The 20,455-nt window shown below is 40.6% G+C and overlaps 1 protein-coding gene and 1 non-coding gene across 2 annotated transcripts in view; both read left to right on the plus strand.

The window, feature by feature from the left end:
- GPC6 (glypican 6) overlaps positions 1-20,455 on the plus strand; it is a 1,191,916-nt gene that overhangs the window by 528,493 nt on the left and 642,968 nt on the right. The gene's annotated exons all lie outside the window — the stretch shown is intronic.
- TRNAE-UUC lies at positions 9,898-9,970 on the plus strand. Its single transcript has one exon. It is a non-coding gene; the product is annotated as a tRNA-Glu (tRNA).

The raw sequence follows: 20,455 nt of genomic DNA on the forward strand, positions 1-20,455 counted from the left end.
TGTTACTTTGTAAATAATCAGTATGCCAAGCATTATATGACTGGGAAGCGGCTGTCTGAAAAGTGATGTGTCATAATGAAGGTACGCCTTCTGGAGATAATTTTGTCTGCTTATCAGAGCAGGAGCAGCTGTATTTTGGACTCAGAGTTTCCACTTAATACACCATGAAAAAGCAACAAGTGCTCCACCAGAAAATTGTATTTTGTTGAAAGAACTAAAGCAACATGAGCTGCAGTCCTATAGCAAGGAATATTAAAACAGTTGGGGGGAAACTAACTTGGGAGTGTATTTTTTTCAGTATTCTGAGTCACTTTTTTTTTTAAGTGTGTACTTAGTGTATATTGCCTCAGAATAAAAATATTTTTGGAATCCTTATCAGTTAGAAAAATGTCTTCTTCAATCAAAATTAGTTGGAGTCTGGAGCTAAAATAACTCCATTGGGCTCATTTGTGGAATGGCTGTGGAGGCTTTATTTTTACAAGCAAATAGCAAATGCTTGCTCCAATGTATCGCTGATACAAATTAAGTGTATACTCTATTTCATAAAAGAAGGAAGAGTTATTGGAAACACTCTTTTCCCGATCACTAAAAACTGATTGCCATCAAAGAAGGGCCTGATTACTAACCACCAGCTTAGTGTTTAGCTGGAACATCTGGCCGCCTCAGAGGGGGAAATTTGCTGAGCTTAAAAAATGTTTATTCCAACTTTCAACTCATGCATGTATAGAACACAGATGAGGAATCATCTGATGTCCTTCAGATTTCTGTTGCTAAACAAATGTAACTCATCTTCAAGGGAAAATTTAGTAAACTCCTTTCCTCACTGATTTAGCTTCTTAAGCTCTTGGGTAACAAGAACTAGAGAAGAATAAAGAGCATAGGAAAACGAAGGATGATTAGAGCCCTTAAAAATATAGCACAGGGAACTTCACTTAATGCACTGTGGTGAGCTAAAGGGAAGGAAATCCAAGCAAGAGGGGATATATGTATATGTGTGGCTGATACACTTTGATGTACAGAAGAAACTAACTGCACTATAAAGCAACTGGACTCAAAAATTAATTTAAAAAACAGGTATCGGAAGGATAGTTTTAATGTTTTTTCATATGCACTTTGATCTAGGTGGACTTTTGCGATTCTATTTAGTTTTTAATAATTTTATTTATTTTGGCTGTGCTGGGTCTTTGTCACTGCTCAGGCTTTTCTCTAGTTGCGGCGAGTGGGAGCTGCTCTCTAGTTGCGGTGTGCAGGCCTCATTTCGGTGTTTCTCTTGTTGCAGAGCATGGGCTCTAGGGGACAGGGGCTCAGTAGTTGCGGCTCCTGGGCTCTAGAGCACCAGCTCAATAGTAGTGGCCCACAGGTTTGATTGCTTTGTGGCATGTGGGATCTCCCCGGACCAGAGATCGAACTCATGTCTCCTGCTTTGGCAAGGGGATTCTTTACCACTGAGCCACCAGGGAAGTCCAACTTTTGTTACTTTAATTCATCTCCTGGTGTTGAGTGAATGCCATATCCACAGCACAGAGCTGAGTGCTTGGTGGAGACCATGACCTCAGGATCCACCAATGCCTTGACTGCAAGACTGTTATTCCACATGTGCCGTGTCCATGGCCAGCACTGGTCTTCCCACCCCTAGGGCATGGATTACTATTGCTAACCTGCAAAACAATTGACTCTGCTTAAGTGTCATTTTCCCTGTGAATCCTTCCTTAACCATTGAAGATTAGGTCCTTAGAGCCCTTAAGTTTATCCATTCCTTAGCATGTGGAGGTAGCATCATGATTTCCTGTTCACTTACCAATCCTCCATCCCCAAGCCTGGGCATGTGATTCAGTGACTGTGTTTTTATTCACCATTGTATTCCAGGCGCTAGAACTGAGCCTGACACATGCCAGCTATGAAGTAAATGTTGATGATGGAATGAATGAATGAATCAGATGCCTCCTCTCTCCTCTCTCCTCAGTGCACTTTAAGCAGGGAACAAGACATGTGTTGCAAAAATGGTAATGAGGCAAAACAGAGGAAGGGACGTGCTGAAAGAGTGATTCAATAAAAGGAGTGGTTATGGGAAGTTTCTTTCAAAACAGCATGCTGTTTTACCAGATTCCAACCAGGCAGCTTCATATGTTACTTTTTTCACTACAATAGTGGTATTTAAACCCTTAATTCCAAAAATATAGTAACTAGCTAAAATTAGCCTGGATTTAATGCTCTGGGTCAACTTAAAAGTGACATGTGAACATCAGCCAAAAAAAAAAAAAAAAAAGTTTCTAAGTTCTATAAATCTCACTGGGAATTTTTCATTGGCTCATCTCGTTACAATCTGTTTCTCAGGGATAAGGTTTTCTAAGTCAATATTTTTCTAACAGCATGCCCTTTTGTCTTCCACTAAATATGGTAGTCTTTGTTTCTTCAGGGATCACGTGAGAACAGAAAGAAAATTTCTTCTCAGAGAAGACAGAGCAAAGGAGTATATAGTTCTTGCCAAAGGTTATCACAGTTTAATAGTAGGAAGGAATGTACACGTCTGTAAACAGAATGTACTGTGCTTTCTGAAGTTAACACCATTTGTTTAGTCTTGTTAAATAGCTGGTAAAATGATCCAGGTTGTAGAGAAACACAGGCTGTAGTGACTGTTGCACATGGCAGATTAGGGACCCCAGAATGTCACAAAGGTTTCTGGGAGGAGAGATGTTCAGAGTCAGGTAGGACCCCTCCACCTCCCTGCTGCTTCTTGGTTCCTTGCCTACCAGCTGTTTCTTCCTCTCAGTCACCTTCCCTTGATATCTGCTTGCCCACCAATTTCTCCAACCTTACCCCTTCCATATTTTTAATTAACATTTTTCTCTTGTATTATGCACTTGCCTTTTTTTCTTTTTTTTTTTTTTTGCAGGCTAGAATCACTGTCTTGGTCTATACACTGTCTTTGTCCAGACTTGTGCTAAGTCACTTCAGTCGTGTCCGGCTCTTTGTGGACTCTAGTCCACCAGGATCTTCTGTCCATGGAATTTCCCAGGCAAGAGTACTGGAGTGGGTTGCCATTTTTTGGTCCAGGGAATCTTCCCAACCCAGGGATTGAACCCAGGTCTCTTACATTGCAGGCAGATTCCTTACAGCTGTGCTCCCCAGGGAAGCCCTGTCCAGGCTTAACACAGACAGTTTTTAAACAGGAAACCAGGTGAAATTCAGGAAACCAAAATGTATTGATTTTTCTTAATTTAAGACATAAGCAACCAGGACATTATCAACATAAACACACATACTCACATACATTCTCACATTCATTCCCTGGCTTCTGTCATGAGGTAAGGGAGTTCAAAAAGGCGATGCTCACTAAGATTTCTTTACATCACTTATTTTCTGTTCTCTGAACACAGACTGGATATTGTCAGCAATCTTGAGCCTGCAACAAATAAATGTTGCAAATTTCCTTTATTTTCTATTTCTGATGACCTGGCATGAGAAAGACTTTGTGTTCTCCAGAAATTAAATTGGATCTTTTCTGAATTCAGTGAGTATTGTGGCAGGTGGCGGGGGTGGGGGGAACTATCTTAAAGGACCCCAAAAGGGACCCTGGGCAGCATTGCACTTGCTTCCACGCTCTAGCTATGTTAGGTGTGGTTTGGCATCTCCACCAGATAGAAATTAAGTCAGTTTTTTCCACCATTAGCATGACATGGGAAACCTGGTACAATCAAAGATGCTTAACCTCTATCCTAGACTTTCAGGGGCTTAGATTTTTGAATATACTAGACAAGTAGCTAAGAGCAACTTAGTTTTGGGGGATAGGGAATGGTTGATCATTCTGAGGAATATCCCACGCTGTATGCTAAAACCAAGACAGACCTTAGCAAACTGGAACAGTTGGTCACCTTATTTATTCTTATTTATTGGCAAAGACCAGAACCAAAACAAAGTCCATCTACTTTCTGTCTTTCAATCATAATTGTTCTTTAAACACCCTACACTTGGGTGCATGGATTTATCCCCAGGTTTTCTATCTTATTCCACTGGTCTATATTTTGTTTTTGTGCCAGTACCATACTGTCTTCATCACTGTAGTTTTATAATATAGTCTAAAGTCAGGAAGGTTAATTCCTCCAGTTCCGTTCTTCTTTCTCAAGATTGCTTTGGCTATTTGGGATCTTCTGTATTTCCACACAAATTGTGAAATTATCTGTTCTATTTCTGTAAAAAATACTGTTGGTAGTTTGATAAGGATCACATTGAATGCATTGAAATATATACTTTAACATAGATAGTCAGTGGGAGTTTGATGTATGATGAAGGGAACCCAAAGCTGTTGCTCTGTGACAACCTGGAGGGATGGGATGGGGAGGGGTGTGGGAGGGGTCACATGTATGCCTGTGGCTGATTCATGCTGATGTTTGGAGATGTCATCACAAAGTTATAAAGTATCTATCCTCCAATTAAAATAGATAAATATTTTTTTAAATACTGCATCTGTATGGATATAAAATAAATAGATATATTACTTACCTTTTTGATTATTCAGATATGCTTCAGTTATGCCATGGGTAAATATATATATGTATTTACCTGGGTAAATGCATGGGTAAATAATACATGGGTAAATACAACAGCCATCTTGTAACATTAACTTAAGAATTACATGAAATAAAATAGGTAAAGCACTTAATATAGTGTCTAATACTAAGTGGTCAATAAATATTAGCATTGGTTCGCTTTCTGTACACCCAAACGTATTTCCTTCTTGGCTTCTTGAGATACTAATCTTTGGCAAAGGAGATTTTTCACTGGTCTACTAAGCTGGCAACTGGTCTGTTACATGCCATTATTTCTTTGAGCTGAGATATTAAATACCATCTCCTCCAAAGCTGGACCCCACTTGCTAGTGTGCTAAGGGAATTTGTTCTCTCTCCATTCTGAGGGTCTGCTCCTGGAGAAATGGGCCAGTTCAGCAGTTTTGTAGAGGCTTTGAGGTGCTACCCAGCAAGACACACATAGAAGCCAGGACTGCAGTGCTGGCTTTTGAGAAAACAAAGAGCTTTACTCTGAGGTCCACCAGAAAGGAGACCAGACAGGGTTCAAATCGGTCTCTTCTATCCAGGGTCTCAGGTGAAATTTAAGTAGTTAAGGGAAAAATCAAACTTGGAAACGGATTGCCTAGTCTTAAATCAGTCCATACAAGCTACTGGTGTTACTGGAAGCCAGGTTCTCCTTATGGATGGACTTTTCACTTTGTCCAGCACACTGGTGACAATGTTTCTATTCTCTGAGTTCGGTAGACTGAAGATTTTTGGTCCTGGGGTCCTCCTGGAGACATGCTTTCTGTTATGTGTTTGCACAGTGCTGTCTTTGAAAATTAGCCCTAGTTTTCTGACTGATCAGCCACCTGTTTGAGAAGGCAACCAGGTTAAGATGGTGCTATTTCAGTTTGCCCGCCCCCCTTTTCCATGACTTGACCTTAAGAAGATCCTGAAGACATTCTTCAAAAGTTAAGAGCAGATGTTTGAGATGAAGAGGGGCCAGAAGGAGAAAACTTTGGTGAGGGTGCTGAAGGCCATGGCTGTCTCAGACCTTGGGTGGAAGGTGTTCAACCTGGATATTGCTTAGACATGTAGACTCATGCTTGTGTGATTGCTTCTGGGGAGGTAAAATGTTTTGGCCATCTCCCAGGAAAGTAAGGGCTTCCCTGGTGGCTCGGTGGTAAATAATGAGCAAAAGATGTGAGTTCAGTCCCTGGGTGGGAAGATCCCCTGGAGAAGGAAATGGCAACCCACTCCAGTATTTTTGCCCGGAGAATCCCACGGAGAGAGGAGTCTGACAGGCTGCAGTCATTGGGGTGGTGAAAGAGTCGGACACGACTTAGCGACTCAACAACAATAACAACAACAACAGGAAGGATAATCCCAATCACTAGGGTCAGAAACAAATGAGGGCCTGAGTATTTCAAGCTGTATTCTCCTGACTTCCTCTCTCAAATTCAGCTCTGAGTCTCAGCCCCCTCAGGTTGCTTTCTTCAAGGTGACCTTTTCACTCTCCTCCTCATTGAGTATATTTTTCAAGGTGGTGAGATGGAGCTTGGACTCTCCTAGGCCCCTATGCAATAAGCAGCCTGCCCTTAGCACATGCGGGGAAGCTGCTAGGAACCTCTGACCAAACCGGGTACAGCCTTGAAACTGCTGGCCTGGATCCCTTGCAGCTGGGTACCATGCGTGACTTTCAAGATATACATCTTGACAGTCATCTCCAGTGGAAAGCTAGTGAACCCTCACATCCAAGCTGGTCATAGTCAAGACTGTTCTTCTTCCTCAGTGGCTTCTCCATGGAATCCTTATAGCCAAGTTGTGGACCGTTACTATGGCATTTGCTTACTTCTTTCCAGAAACCAAACTAGGAGATGAAATTTGTCTCTGAATCCTAAGGCTCTTGCTTTCTCTATTATGCCTCTAGAGGCTGTTTGATTTCTCTGCTTTGCTGAGGTCTTGGGGTGGGGAGGGGGGCGGTGGAGGTGTTGGTGAGGGAAGGCCGTTTTCTGGAGATTTGTAATCTGTACACTGTTCTCAGCTCTTGGGTTTGAAACCTGAGTATTGACTAAGCCTTTGACTGAAGGGCTGCTTGCTCATGAGCTGTCTCCAAATGTCCGTCCTCAGAGGGATCAGCTAACCCCTCAGAACCAGCTGTAAGGTGGAGAGAAGTTGGGTGGGACAGGGAAGCAGCCACTGTTGTACTTAGGAACTCCGTATAAAGGAATAAGGCATGCTCTGAGCCACAGAATGGCAAACCCTAGTGCTTGCCTTTCTCTCATATCTCAAGGGTTTTCCAGGTGCAGCCAAGCTTCTGCCTCCCACAGACCTGGAGTTTCTGAGAAGACTGTTGGTTGACACCAGGCCAATCTGTGAAGGTTGGGAAGAGGCAGCAGGAATCCTCTAAAGGCAGCTGTTACAGGTTCTTCCATGGTTCTGCTGGCCAAGAAGTAAGCTATCTTGAGCCTAACGGTAGAGGAAACCCAGTCAGCCAACTGCAAAGCCCAGACTTCACTAAGGGTTTGTTTTCTTCAGGGGATGGACTCCAGATGAAGAACTCTTGGCCACCCTTTCTGAGCTCTTCCTGGCACTGTGGGTACCACCTGCCTCAGGTCAAGAGTGGACAAGTACAAGTAACGGGTTCACAAGGTGTGACCCTGATTAGATTTTTTAAGTTACTTTGCTGAATAAAGATTTAAACTATGGTTCAGAGGGAAAACCTTCAGAAAAGCCCATCTTGCCTGAGTCAGAGCCTAACGGTGGTCTCAACTTACTGCAGTTTTTTCTCCTTCAGTCCCTCCTGAGGTTCTCTGCCTTATGAAGGGGATTCCTTGCCGAGGCTCCTCTTCCCACCATCTTCCTCTGGCCTCCTCTAGCCCTTGCTTCTCCACACTCTTCATAGCAGGAGTGGGATTCTATCTGCCTTCTTTCTGGATTCTTCTGTGGAGTCTGATGATTTCTTTTTCAGTAGATATCTGTTCAGAGACCCAACAACTGCTATTTGAAATTTGCTTGCCAAAGTCAGCTTTCCAACTTCTTAAGTTTTCTCAGCACTGCACCTTAAGGTTCTTAGTAGATAAAGACCCACTTCTTCTGGAAAATAAATCCTTTACGCCCACATACTTTCCTGGTCAAATAAGGTTACAGTCTTATTTGACACTTACTTAAACAGTTCTCATCATGAGGGTGGTTTATAGTTTGCTGACTAATTAAAACACAAAACAAAACGCAACTCTCTAGGTAGAAAAGGAGATACCCTGTAACCTCATTAAAGTACTCTTTGTCATCTTTTCCTCCCAGGCTTTGAAACTCATTTTGTTTTCAAACACCAACGTCTTTGTTCATCACCAAGGACTTTTGTGCTAAACATAATAGTAACATATATCAAAGGACTGTTGGCATTCCCCCTGCCCAGGATAACCAAACATGTAATCTATAAATACAAGTTGTTTTCGTCTCTTTGATAGAAATTAAGCAGCCTACAAGGTCATAAAGGAAGTCAGGGAGCTGACTAGAAACACAACCCAAGATGACTGACCCCCGGGTCTGTTCATTGCACTAGATCACGCTTCCTTCCTCAGTGAAAAACTTCCCACGGCAGGAAGAACCAGAGAGCAAGCCTCTAAATTATACATGACTGTCTCATTTTCCCTTCATGGCTAATTGAAAATGCAGGGCAGTGCTACTTTTTGGTTTTGTCTCCCGTATCATCTCATTTGTCTCACAAGTGACAGAGAGTATCTGCTGCAATTTAGTTTCATTAAAGACCAGACAGAAGTTGGTGGGCTTTGAGGAGTCTCAGAATGACAGGTTTGGTGTCTTGGTTCACACTTAGGTATGCAGTTCATTGTTTGTTTGTTTGTTTGTTTTACCCTTTAGACTAAAATTGAGAAAGTGAAAGTTGCAAAGTCATGTCCGACTCTTTGCAACCCCATGGACAGTCCATGGAATTTTCCAGGCCAGAATACTGGAGTAGGTAGCCTTTCCCTTCTCCAGGGGATCATCCCAACTCAGGGATTAAACCCAGGTCTCTTGCATTGCAGGCAGATTCTTTATCAGCTGAGTCACAAGGGAAACCCAAGAATACTGGAGTGGGTAGCCTATCCCTTCTCCAGCAGATCTTCCCAACCCAGTAATCTTATCGGGGTCTTCTGCATTGCAGGCAGATTCTTTACCAACTGAGCTATCAAAATGCATAACTTTTAAAAGTCAACTATAAGAAATGTTTAGTTGATAGGATGGGAATATGGGTGGCTGAAGAAAAACCATCAAAATATTCAACTGCCAAATAAGGAAAATATAAAAGTTCCCAATCTTTATGAATGTTAAGCATGGGAGGCATCATACTTGGATTAGGGCTGACAATAGAAGTTCAGAGTTTCTTGCAGCTTGTTTAGTCTGCAAAAGATTAGGACTCTGGAGAAAGAGTGGAACCAAGTTGCCAAAACCACAGTTCTGCATGATCACTCACAAGTGATATTTTGGAGAGAGATTTCATACCACATCTCACAGTATGCTTTTGGGTATTATCTTCATTGCATGTCCTTGTTCAGTGGTCTTTGAGACCTAAGCACCAAAACTATTGCTGAAATATCACTAATGATAAAAAAAAAAAAAAGTAATGGAGTCAACTAATGCTCTTTAACTGTAGGGTGATTTCTTAGTTCTGTGTCCTTTTTTTTCTTCTTTACAAAGATATCAGCATTGGTTTACGTTTTGGACTTTCCCAGTGTATTCAAATTTGCAACAGCACAAGCTTATACCTTCCGCTTGTTCCCTTCTGTCTGGTATAGAGTGTAGTGTTTGGCTTAATATTAAATCTGCATGGATAGAAATGAAGGATTTCAGTGGGAAGGCCTGACCTTGTTCATCTGGTGGTGGGCAGTGAGGTACCATTTGAGAGCAGAGTGGAGTAAGGAGAGGTGAGTTTGGGAATATTGTAAAGGCAGTGTGTACAGAAGAAAGAGAAACAAGAAGAAAGAAGCTTGAGTAGACACTCCTATAATTTCCTATGTGGAAAAAGCCGAAGACCAAACAGTGTGGTCCCAAGGGGTTCTGGGTATAGAGGGGCAATAATGGAATTTCAGGATGTCAGTCCTGCCCTGGCTTTGCCAGTCACATACTGCTCTTTACTTTTCAGGTAGGGACCCATCTCCTAAGCAGCAGAGGGTCACAGACCCCCTACCACAGCATCATTCTGAGGGGTTGTATGATCCTGTCCAGAAGCTGGAGTTCTTTTGACTGCCTCCTCCATCCTTTTTTTTTTATTAGAATCTGTTATCTTTAGGAATAACTAGAGTGCTAGGAAAAGGAGTCATGTCAAATATCAGAATCACTGATTCCATGGTGAGACATTTTCCCTTTAATATCATCCATGATAGGGGATTCCCTGGTGGTCCAGTGGTTAGGACTTGGTACTTTCACTGCTAGGAGCCTCGGTTCAATTCCTGGTCAGGGAACTAAGATTCCACAAGCCACAGGGCACAGCCAATTAATAATAATATTAATATCTTTCATGACAGGACACTGCATATCCTTACAAATGAAGCACTTTTGCACAGAATTTAGGTAATAAGACATGTAGAGAATAAGACATGAAGATAGTTTTAGAGTATTAAAATGTCACTGACTCGTGTATTTATTGAGCTTATGTATATAGTTCAACTACTTTATTTAGCTTCTATACTGCAAGAAATAGTGTCAAAATAGCCATTCATGTTCCTTGTGTCTCACTTACTGCTGTCTGTCTGTAGAGATTCCCTGCACTTACCTCTCTGCCAAACTTCTTGGCTAATCAGAAGTTGGAGCAGCCTTCTCTCCCATGGTTTTCTCACCCTAGTCAGTCTCAATCTATGTCCTTTGATTAGTAAAAGTGAAAAAGTGAAAGTGTTAGTCGCTCAGCCATGTCTGACTCTTTGCAACTCCAGGGACTGTAGCCTGCCAGGCTCTTCTGTCTGTGGAATTTTCCAGGCAAGAATACTGGAGAGGGTAGCCATTCTCTTCTCCTGGGGATCTTCCTAACCCAGAGATCAAACCCATATCTCCTGCACTGCAAGCAAATTCTTAACCACCTGAGTCAGCAGGGAGCATCTGTGATTTCTGTGGCCATCAGACCATTCCCTGTCCTGCTTTGCCCACTAGGCATCTTCTCAGAGACTACTAAGTACTGAGTATGTCCTTAATCAGCTCTGATTGCCATTACAAGATACCAAGACTGAGTGGTTTGACCAAGAGCAATGTATCTCTCACATTTCTGGAGGCTAGAAATCCAAAGTCAAGGTCACAGACTCAGTTCCTGATGAGTGTCTTTTTCCTAGCTTGCAGATGGCCACCTTCTCACTGTGTCTTCACATAGCAGGGAGAGAATGAGCTACTCTCTCTTCCTCTTCTATAAAGTCATTCATCCCATGATGGCCCCACTTTTAGGACTTCATCTAAACCTAATTACCTCCCAGTGGTCCTACCTGCAAACACCATCACACTGGGGGTTAGGGCTTCAGCGTATGAATTTGGGAGGACATACACATTCAATCCATAACAACTGCCCTTGACCTTAGACTCACTAGAAAGATGTAAGATGGAAATCATGGCCACTTCAAGAACTCTCTTTAGGTAGAGGTTCTGTGGCCGTACAGAGAGCTGCACCAACCTCTTTTGCCATGTAACAGATAGCTCAGAGGCAGGGAGATAAGTTCAAATCCGGAAGACATAAGAGCCACTTTGGTTTAGATATCTTCTGGCCCAGAGCAGCCAGTGTTTCTGACAGACCACTGGGCATAGCTGTCCTTGTATAAATCAAGGGGCAGAAGAGACAGAAAAGTCAGGATATTCAGAGACACCCCAAACTGGGAAGACTATCCCAGACTTTTATAATTTATTTCCAGCTCTTCCCAGACTAGACTTAATTTGTCAATCTGGGTCATCTTTGCTGTAGATATTATTCCTAAGTAACATAGTTAGTATACATCAGGTGACCAGAGGAACAGAGTGTTAGTACATTCATTGAAGGTCAAGTTGTCATGAAAAAAGAAGAAAGGAGGGCTATTAACCCCTTGCCCACACTCCTAGATTAGTGGTCACCTTCCCCTGTATCCTACTTCTTGGAGCCATTCCTAAGAGCACTGGAACATTTAGGGAAGTTATCACAGAGTGTCTTATATTTTGAACTTGATTAGGAGATAAGTTATGCTAATATAATACACTTTTCTCCAACCTCTCCTTAGCATATTACTTTTACCAGAATCCCAGACACTAATGACACACTCAATGCTATAATTAGTAAAAGTCATGTATAATGCCTTAGTGATGGATTAACTTTTTCAGGAGCTCTCTTTAATAATGCTGTACTCTGAGCAACATCCTAATGCATAAATTTAAAAAGTGATTACAGAGGTACACTCCTCATAATCAGAGTTGGTTCATCAATAAGCATTTATTTAGAAGTCCCACTGAATCATGGCCTGTTCTGGTCCCTGGAAATTCATGGTGAAAAAGAGAATGTCCCTCCTTTAAGGAGCTTGCACTTGACTGCGAGGGGACCATCAACAGGTTTAAAAACTGAATACCTAATATAGTTTGTTTCAATCAGGTAAGGCACTAAACCAGGGCATAGTGGGCAGTGAGGTTGGGGCTGGTGTGGTGGGGAGATGAACAGCTGCCTTAACCAGAAAGATTAGGATCATCAAAAGCTCCTGGGAGGAGATGCCGTCTAATTTAAGACAGGAAAGATTGAGAAAGGGACAGCCATGCAAAGCTGGAGGCAGGAGCATTCCAAGAGAAGGAACAAAGGAGAATGTTCAGGGAAAGAAAAGTACTTGATATCACAACAACACAACAACACTAAAAAACATAGTACAGAGTCACAATAGTATACAATTATTATACCCATGGCCAATAATTTGAGGCTCACTTTGTGCTTGGGACCGTTCCTTTATGTCTCAAACCACTTACAAGACTTCACATTTGCAGAAACTGATGCCTCCAGAAGTGAGTTACACGCTGAAAGTCATGTGGAGTTCAGATTTCATGTCTGAGATTTGAACCCAGGTCCAAAGTCTAAATTCGAAAGCACTCTCCTCAACTTAAATCTGTAGTTTTCTAGAACCAGATGGTTGTTGCTAACTTCTGTCCTTCTCTGCTTCTGAAATGCTGAGTGAGACTACAAAAAAGATGATGCCAAGTGTGATCAGGGAGAAATGAAAAACACATGTATTTGGCCAAGCAAGTATTACTTTGCAGTCTATTAGCTATGGTTAAATATTTAACACTTTTGAAAGCTCTGGGTTGATGACATTTTCAAATTGCCAATTTCTGTTTACTTTGGGGCAGACTGCAACATTACTGTATTCAAGAACAGTCAGCCCAGCCTTGCTTTGCTAAAACTGAGTGGCTCGCTCTTAACACCCAAGGCAGAAGTTGGCGATCATCATCTAAACAAACCAATTTCGACAGATTTTAAAGTTACTCAGAGATATATTGCTGTCAAAAAAAAATTCTCTGAAAAGTCACAAAATTCTGCACCATGACTCATTATTTGCTGACTGTTTGTGTGGGAAAATAATTGGCTTTTTAAAATGTAGTGCTGTAGCCAGAAACAATAAACCCCCTTTGCAAAACACAATCCAGTTTCATTTGCCTCTAAAACCTTTTATTTTCTACATTTTCATTGAGCACTGGCCTGGAGAAACAACCAAACCTCTTTTGACAGAGAAGTATTTTAAAAAGGAAACACAATGTAAATAATCTCTCTAAGCATTATTTTAAAGAATTAGGGGACCGGACTTTGTTTTATTAATAATATTAATAGTAATCATCATTTGTGTATTGGACCCTCACTTTGTGCAGGCAGGGCTTGAAGCATTTTAAGGCCAACTCTGAAATAGACCCTACAAACATCCATATCTTACAGATGAAATAAATGAGACCAAGACAGGTCAACCACCTCTCCTTTACTACCTCATTAAAGTTTCTTTAAAGAATATGCATAGCATCTCTTTTGAGCCCCAGTGTCCCCAGTATTGGGACAGAGAATTAATATCTGGATCTATTGGTCCATTTCTCTAATTGATCTTTCAAGGTATGTTCAATATATTCAGTATACATTCTCTATTAAAACCACCACACATTTGTAGTTCTGCCCTTGGCTCCATTAAGAGCAAGTTTGGAAAAGCCCATGTGGTGGGCTGTTACTAAGTCAGTTGTGATGCTTGTGCAGTATATATGACATAAAAACCTTTCAATCATGCTCACTTTGTCCCTCTTACACCGTTAAACCCATCTCTTCCCCTGCTGACTTTCAGAAATGTCAAGTGCTATGGAGATGAGTGGGATTTGGGCCATTCTTCACCAAAAGATGACCAACGGATAGGCCAGTTATGTTAATATTATGATGAAGCACATTTGCTCATATAACTAACCCCTATCTTGTTTCTTTATCCATAGTGATACCTATAATAATAAAGGCTAGGAATTAAACCCTTACCTGGTTAAGTGGTCTTCCAAAAAAGATACACGTCTCATTTCTTTACCCTTCTGACCCCAGCCCAGTTGGTAGCTTTTGAGTTTAGCTTTCTAATTGGTACCATGCTGTTATCATTGCACAGCCATGGGGAAAAGGATCCCACACATGAGCTGGAACTTAGATGCTCAAACAAATGTCAGTTTCCTCTCCAAAGCCCACTTTCCTTGGAATGGAAAAATATTTTCTCCATTCCCCAGTGTTTATATTTCTTAAATTCTGACACTTGCTTGTATTTCTTAACTCTTACATTACCTAAGATTGATGCTTTCTACTAATATTAGATAAACAAAGTTAAGCCTTTCCATTTGCACAGATTACTCCCCGAAAGCAGGCAAATCACATTCTAGCCTTTTATTTGGGCATTCCTGTGTGTTCTGACATGATGTCTTTGTTGCCAATGAGGTTTTTATTGTTTGCTTAACAAAATTATCTCATTAAGCGAATGGCTTTAGGGATTCATTTGCTTTTATTTCATTACTAGCTTGGGAAAAAGATATACAACTTTTGTTAGGGGAGTATGTCAAAAAATAGGATCTGTACCTATATGGAGATTATTTTTATAATCTACTTCCCTGTATAGTAATAAACTTATTTTATAGGTTTACATTAATACATTTAATTGCTGCCATGAGAATTCCAAAGCTAATATGTGCAATGGTACTGCTCATGCCCATTGCATTCTATATCCTCAAATCATACTTGTTCATATATCTTTTTCTTTAGATCTATATGGGCTTCCCTTGTGGCTCAGACAGTAAAGAAACTGCCTGCATTGCGGAGACCTGTGTTCAATCCCTGGGTTGGGAAGATCCCCTGGAGAAGGGCATGGCAGGTCACTCCAGTATTGCCTGGAGAATCCCATGGACAGAGGAGCCTGGCAGGCTACAGTCCATGTGGTCATAAAGAGTCAAGACTAAGCACATGTATTATTTATCTTTATCTACATCTATATCTATATGTAGATTTATATGTTTCTTAGGTTAGCTAAGAGTTGTCTGCCATCAAGTACGGTTGGCCATGTTAAATAAAAACTACTTCAAATTAAAATATATTAAGGGAAAAGCAAGTTATCAAGTCTACTAGACTTACATTTATAACACCAGAGGAACACTCAAGGTAAGTGAGATCTTGAAAGAGAAGTCAGAGGTGAGCTTTTTCAATGCTGGTAATTAATTCTTGCTTTGCATAGGCTAATTGAGGGCAGTCATCAAATAGTAGATGTCATTTCATTTCCTAGCTGTCAATGGAACTACAATCTGCTTTCCCTGCTAAATCTGTTAACCCCTGTGCTTTTCTTTGCTGGTAGAGGCATGTTAAAGATAGAGGGGCACCACGAGCTTTGTTTGGTTTCATGAATGTCAATATTTTCCTTCAAGTGAATTGAATGTTGTTCCTTTGTCAGATTTTTCTTCTCCTAACATCTCTGTTAAGGTATACACACACACATACACAAACAGCAGTAAAGAAAAATATTGAAAAAAAAAATGGAGGACCAAAATGAAGACAGTGAACTGGAGGATATTTCTTAGATAGGCTATCTTATGTTATAGAATAACTGGTGCTCTGATACATGCAAGTATATTAAATAATTCACTCAGCAAATGGTGACTGTGTATATACTAACTGATAAGCATTGGGCTAAGTATTGGAGAGTCCCTTGGACTGCAAGGAGATCCAACCAGTCCATCCTAAAGGAGACCAGTCCTGGGTGTTCATTGGAAGGACTGATGTTGAAGCTGAAACTCCAATACTTTGGGCACCTGATGTGAAGAGCTGACTCATTGGAAAAGACCCTGATGCTGGGAAAGATTGAGGGCAGGAGGAGAAGGGGACGACAGAGGGTGAGATGGTTGGATGGCCAAATCGACTCAATGGACATGAGTTGGTGTGGACTCCGGGAGTTGGTGATGGACAGGGAGGCCTGGTGTGCTGCGGTTCTCGGGTTACAGAGAGACACGGCTGAGCAACTGAAGTATTGGAGAAGTGAGAGAAAAGGCAACAAAAGCAGCTCAGAGACTATTGTTGAGGCTGGGGTGACATCAGTACACATGCTCGGAAGTGGCCCTTGGGCATCACCGGTAATTTTCTTGGGAACCTGTGTGTCTCTCCTAGAACAAGAACACTCCTGTCACTCTCTGCAGTGACTTTGCTGACTCTCCTCTGTTTCTTAGCTCTCACCTCTGCCCAGAAAAATCCCATTCCAAGCAAATGGTTTATTTGGCAATGATTGAGTCTACACAGCCAAGTCTTCCCATGGGAAGATGTGTTTTGATGTATGCTTTGAGTTTCTGGGTTGGCTGGATACATTTGCCTTGAAGTCCAGTGAGATTGTGGCCATGTCTTACTCTATCAAATAACTCAAAGAACTGCAGCAAATCCAAGTTGAATAAATCACTTTTCTAAAAGATAATTGAGATAAACATTTCAGGGTTTGGTTTTGTTTTTTGGTTTTTTTCCTTAAGTTCTTGACGATTTTGATCTCACTGATCTCACTCTATGTTTAGGCTTTGTATTTTATAGTTGTGTGTGTGTGTGTGTGTGTTTTGCAAATTTTACATTTACCTGCCAAATACAGTTTTTCATCTCATATTATTTTCCATGCATAGTTCTGTGTGTGCTTGGAGAAAAAGGACTGAGACTACCTCTTTGGAACCTGCTCAGAGCCGATTGTTGTACCATCATAGTGGAGGAATTGAATACATTGAGCTGAATTTAGGGGGCTTTAATCAAAGTTCATTACAGTTTTTATATTAGCAAAATAATTTATATTCAATACATGTAAATCCATGGCTGATTCATGTCAAAATAACCTTTTTTTTAACACACTCGATAACATTCTAAATCGGGTTTGCTCCTTCAGTTCTTTCTAGTGTCTGTAGTTAAAAATTACTGATCCCATGTTCATCACTCATATTAACTCTGGAGACAATTTGGAAAAATAACACAAAGCCTCAAAGTATTCATGTAGCAGAAGAGTATATCACTTGCCTGAAGTTGCACTCATGCAACTATGTAGTGGATAGAGCCCCTATGTTTCATAACATAAGGTCCATTACAATATGATGAGATCCAGCTTCTGTGGTTCAGTTTCAGAGCGATGATTTTATTATCCCCAAAACACCTAAATGGCTTAAGTTAATATAGTCTATGGTGTTTTGCCTCAGTGTTCCCTGTGTTCCTTTTTTTTTAGTGTGGTGGGAGCAATCCTTTATCCTTTTGCCAAACACAGATTATGTGTTCCTTGCAACTGTGAATACAAAATTTGGAGATCATTTCTTTCCCTGATTTCCCCAAGGCACCTTGCACTCACTCAGAGCTCAGTGTCAGAGAAATGATGAACTGTGTGAACTGATGAAAGGTGGGACTCTTCTACTCTATAGAGAAAGACACTTCCAGGCTTTTCTTCAGATTTTCCCAGTGTGTAGATATGATCCCCTGGAGTGGAAAGGCTACACAAGTCTTTTCCGCTGGAATTTGTCGTAAAGGGCTGCAAACAGGTTTTTTTTTTTTTTTCCTTTATAAATCTAAGAATTACAGGTTATCTTACAAAGGGGTAATACCTGGTACACATATAGAAGAGTACCAATATCAGGAGAAATAGGTAAGAATAAGGCATAGGTACTCCAGTGGTGTTGTGTGTGTGTGTGTGTGTGTGTGTGTTTGTGTGTGTGTGTGTGTGTTAGTCTGTCAGTCGTGTCAACTCTTAGCGACCGCATAGACTGTAGCCCACCAGACTCCTCCATCCATGGGATTCTCCACACAAGGATACTGGAGTGGGTTGCCATCCCCTCCTCCAGGGATTCTTTTGGACCCAGAGATCTAACCCTGGTCTCCTGCATTGCAGGCAGACTCTTACCACCTGAGCTACCAGGAAAGCCCAGTCCAATAGCATTAATTGGACATAAAGTCACTAAGAAGTAATTAAAATAAAAATCAAGATTTAAAAAAATACATTAATTTTTTTTCTCAAAATGTGAAGAAAAGTTCTATATCATCAACTTAAATGTGTGTATTTTCATTGTATATGTTTGGGGATATCAAATCCATTAAATGAAAACTTAACAAAAAAACACACACACAAAAAAAACCATTTTTTTCCTGAAAGGTGCCTCACCATATGTTGCTTATATAGTCAGTTACACCCAACCATATCAGATTCCATTGCTGTTGTAAACAATGAGCTCAACCATCATTGTGAATTTATTTTTTCCAGTCTCTCCATATTTGAATGACCCCTGGCTTAGTTGAATTGTTAAAAGAAAAAAAAAAAGCAGCATATAAAACAACCCCTGAAGCCTTTTTGAAACTGGTACACAGCTTTCTTCATTATTAAACAGCTGGCCGTATAGCTATATGGAATTTTATTAACTTGACCTTAATGGCTTAGCACAAAAAAATAAATGTTTAAGTTGCAATTTTCAACCTTATCTAAGACCACTCCTATTAAAAGATTTGATATTGTAGATGTTTGAAGCAAGTCTTAGAGCAATTGAATAACTTACATTTTATCTGTATCTTTGAATCTTTATTTTGGAATCACCTTTATGTTTGTTATACTACTTCTTATTATCATAGTAAAAATTTATTAACACAAAACAACTGGATTTTGTTTGATATGCCAGAATTTTTATTTCTGTTTGATTGCGACCTTATTAACTAAAAGCTTGCATTTTGATGACCTATGTGTATTATAGGCACAGCATAAAAATGTGCCCGTAAAACAAACGAGCCTATTGTCAAGGGTTTTACAGGCTCAAAAAACATATAGTGATACTTTCTTCACTTATTTCTTGTTTTTTAATGAAAGACTTTCAGACCTCTGGGGCCCTTGAGCATACAGAGGTAGGGAAATTGCCATTTTTGTAACACACCCCAGCTGAGTAGGCATTTTTCAGAACACTTCCCCAAAACATGGAGCTATAGAGCCACAGCTCTGCTGATGTTAACTTCTAACTAAAGCACATTCCTTTCAGCTTCTCTCAGATGTGGAAGTAAATTCCTAAAACCACGGTTTATTTTTTGTTCACTTGATGTTTCAGGATGACATTGCTAAACTCTCTTTTTCCTATCCCTACTCCTTTTTTATTCCTTTTGTCCCTAACAGAAGTGGCCTGTTTTCTGTGCCTATGCTTAAAGAGACTTTCTCAAAAGTTGTCTTAAATTCATTCTGGTATGCCTTTGTAAACTGGAGTTATAGTCAAATCAATATTTTTTCTATTGAAAAAGGTTCTATGATGCCTCAACCCAGATGCAAATAGCCTTCATGGAGACATAGCTTGTGTCTGAATGATGCTTTTGAGGATAGGGGGAGGCCATTGAAAGTGCTAATTTTGTATAATAAATATATTTTGTATAATAAATATATTGAACTTAAGTGAAAATGGCAAGGTACTAGGAAAACCTGAGCAAAGGCACAGAGTTAAAACAGGGCATATGTGTTTAAGAATAGCAAATAATCCAATTCTCTTGAGGAGAGGATTTTGTAGGTGTTAACGAGGTGCCTTAACTAACAAGATGTCATTAATATCTAGGAGTAAAAGAGTGCATTTCACTAGAAAGCCAGTGGTTAGAATGTTAAACTTAAGATCCGAGGTGACAAATCTGGCAGCATCAAAAGACTAGAAGCCAGGGAATCATTTTTGATTATCCAGACATAAGGGATAAGGGCCTGGATTAGAGGAGAGGGAAAGAAATATATCATAGAGAATGTGATAAATGGAGTAGAAAGAAGGATATAGTCTTTCAAAAATTTTTTATAAGTTTTTAAAACATATCATACCAGTTCTCAAAATCTGGCATGTGTAAGTATCATCTGGGGATTTGTTAAAATGGCTCATTGGTGTGGTACTGTTTCTCAAGTCCTGGGGTGGGACTTTGATATTTTAAGAGAATGACTCAATTGTTTCTGGCACAGGTGGTTCATAGATCACAATTTGAGAAGCACCAGCCTAATACTTGTTTGAGATCAGAAAGAAAAGTACGATCCTAGGGACTCTCAAACAAGTCTACTGTACCAGTCTGCAAGTTTACTGATTGTAAACTTTATTGACTAGACATTTGTCAATTTAATATTGTGGAGTAAATACAGGGGTGTGTGTGCACATGCTTAGCTGTGTCTGGTTCTTTGTGACCCCACAGACTGTAGCCTGCCAGGCTCCTCTGTCCATGGGATTTTTTTAGGCAAGGATACTGGAGTGGGTTGCCACTTCCTACTCAGGGGATCTTCTTGTCCCAGGGATTGACCTGTGTCTCCTGCATTGGCAGGCAGATTCTTTACCCCTGAGTCACCTGGGAAGCCCAAATACAGGGGACTCACCAATAAATTTTGAAAAGGAAGATAGTGAAGGTAAACTCCACTGTTAAGATACATGAAAATGTGCTGACGGTGGTGGAGTGTCTGGCAAACACGGCAGTACTGTCCTGC

Source organism: Cervus elaphus, chromosome 30, assembly GCF_910594005.1.
Source record: "Cervus elaphus chromosome 30, mCerEla1.1, whole genome shotgun sequence".
NCBI classification, from domain to species: Eukaryota; Metazoa; Chordata; class Mammalia; order Artiodactyla; family Cervidae; genus Cervus; species Cervus elaphus.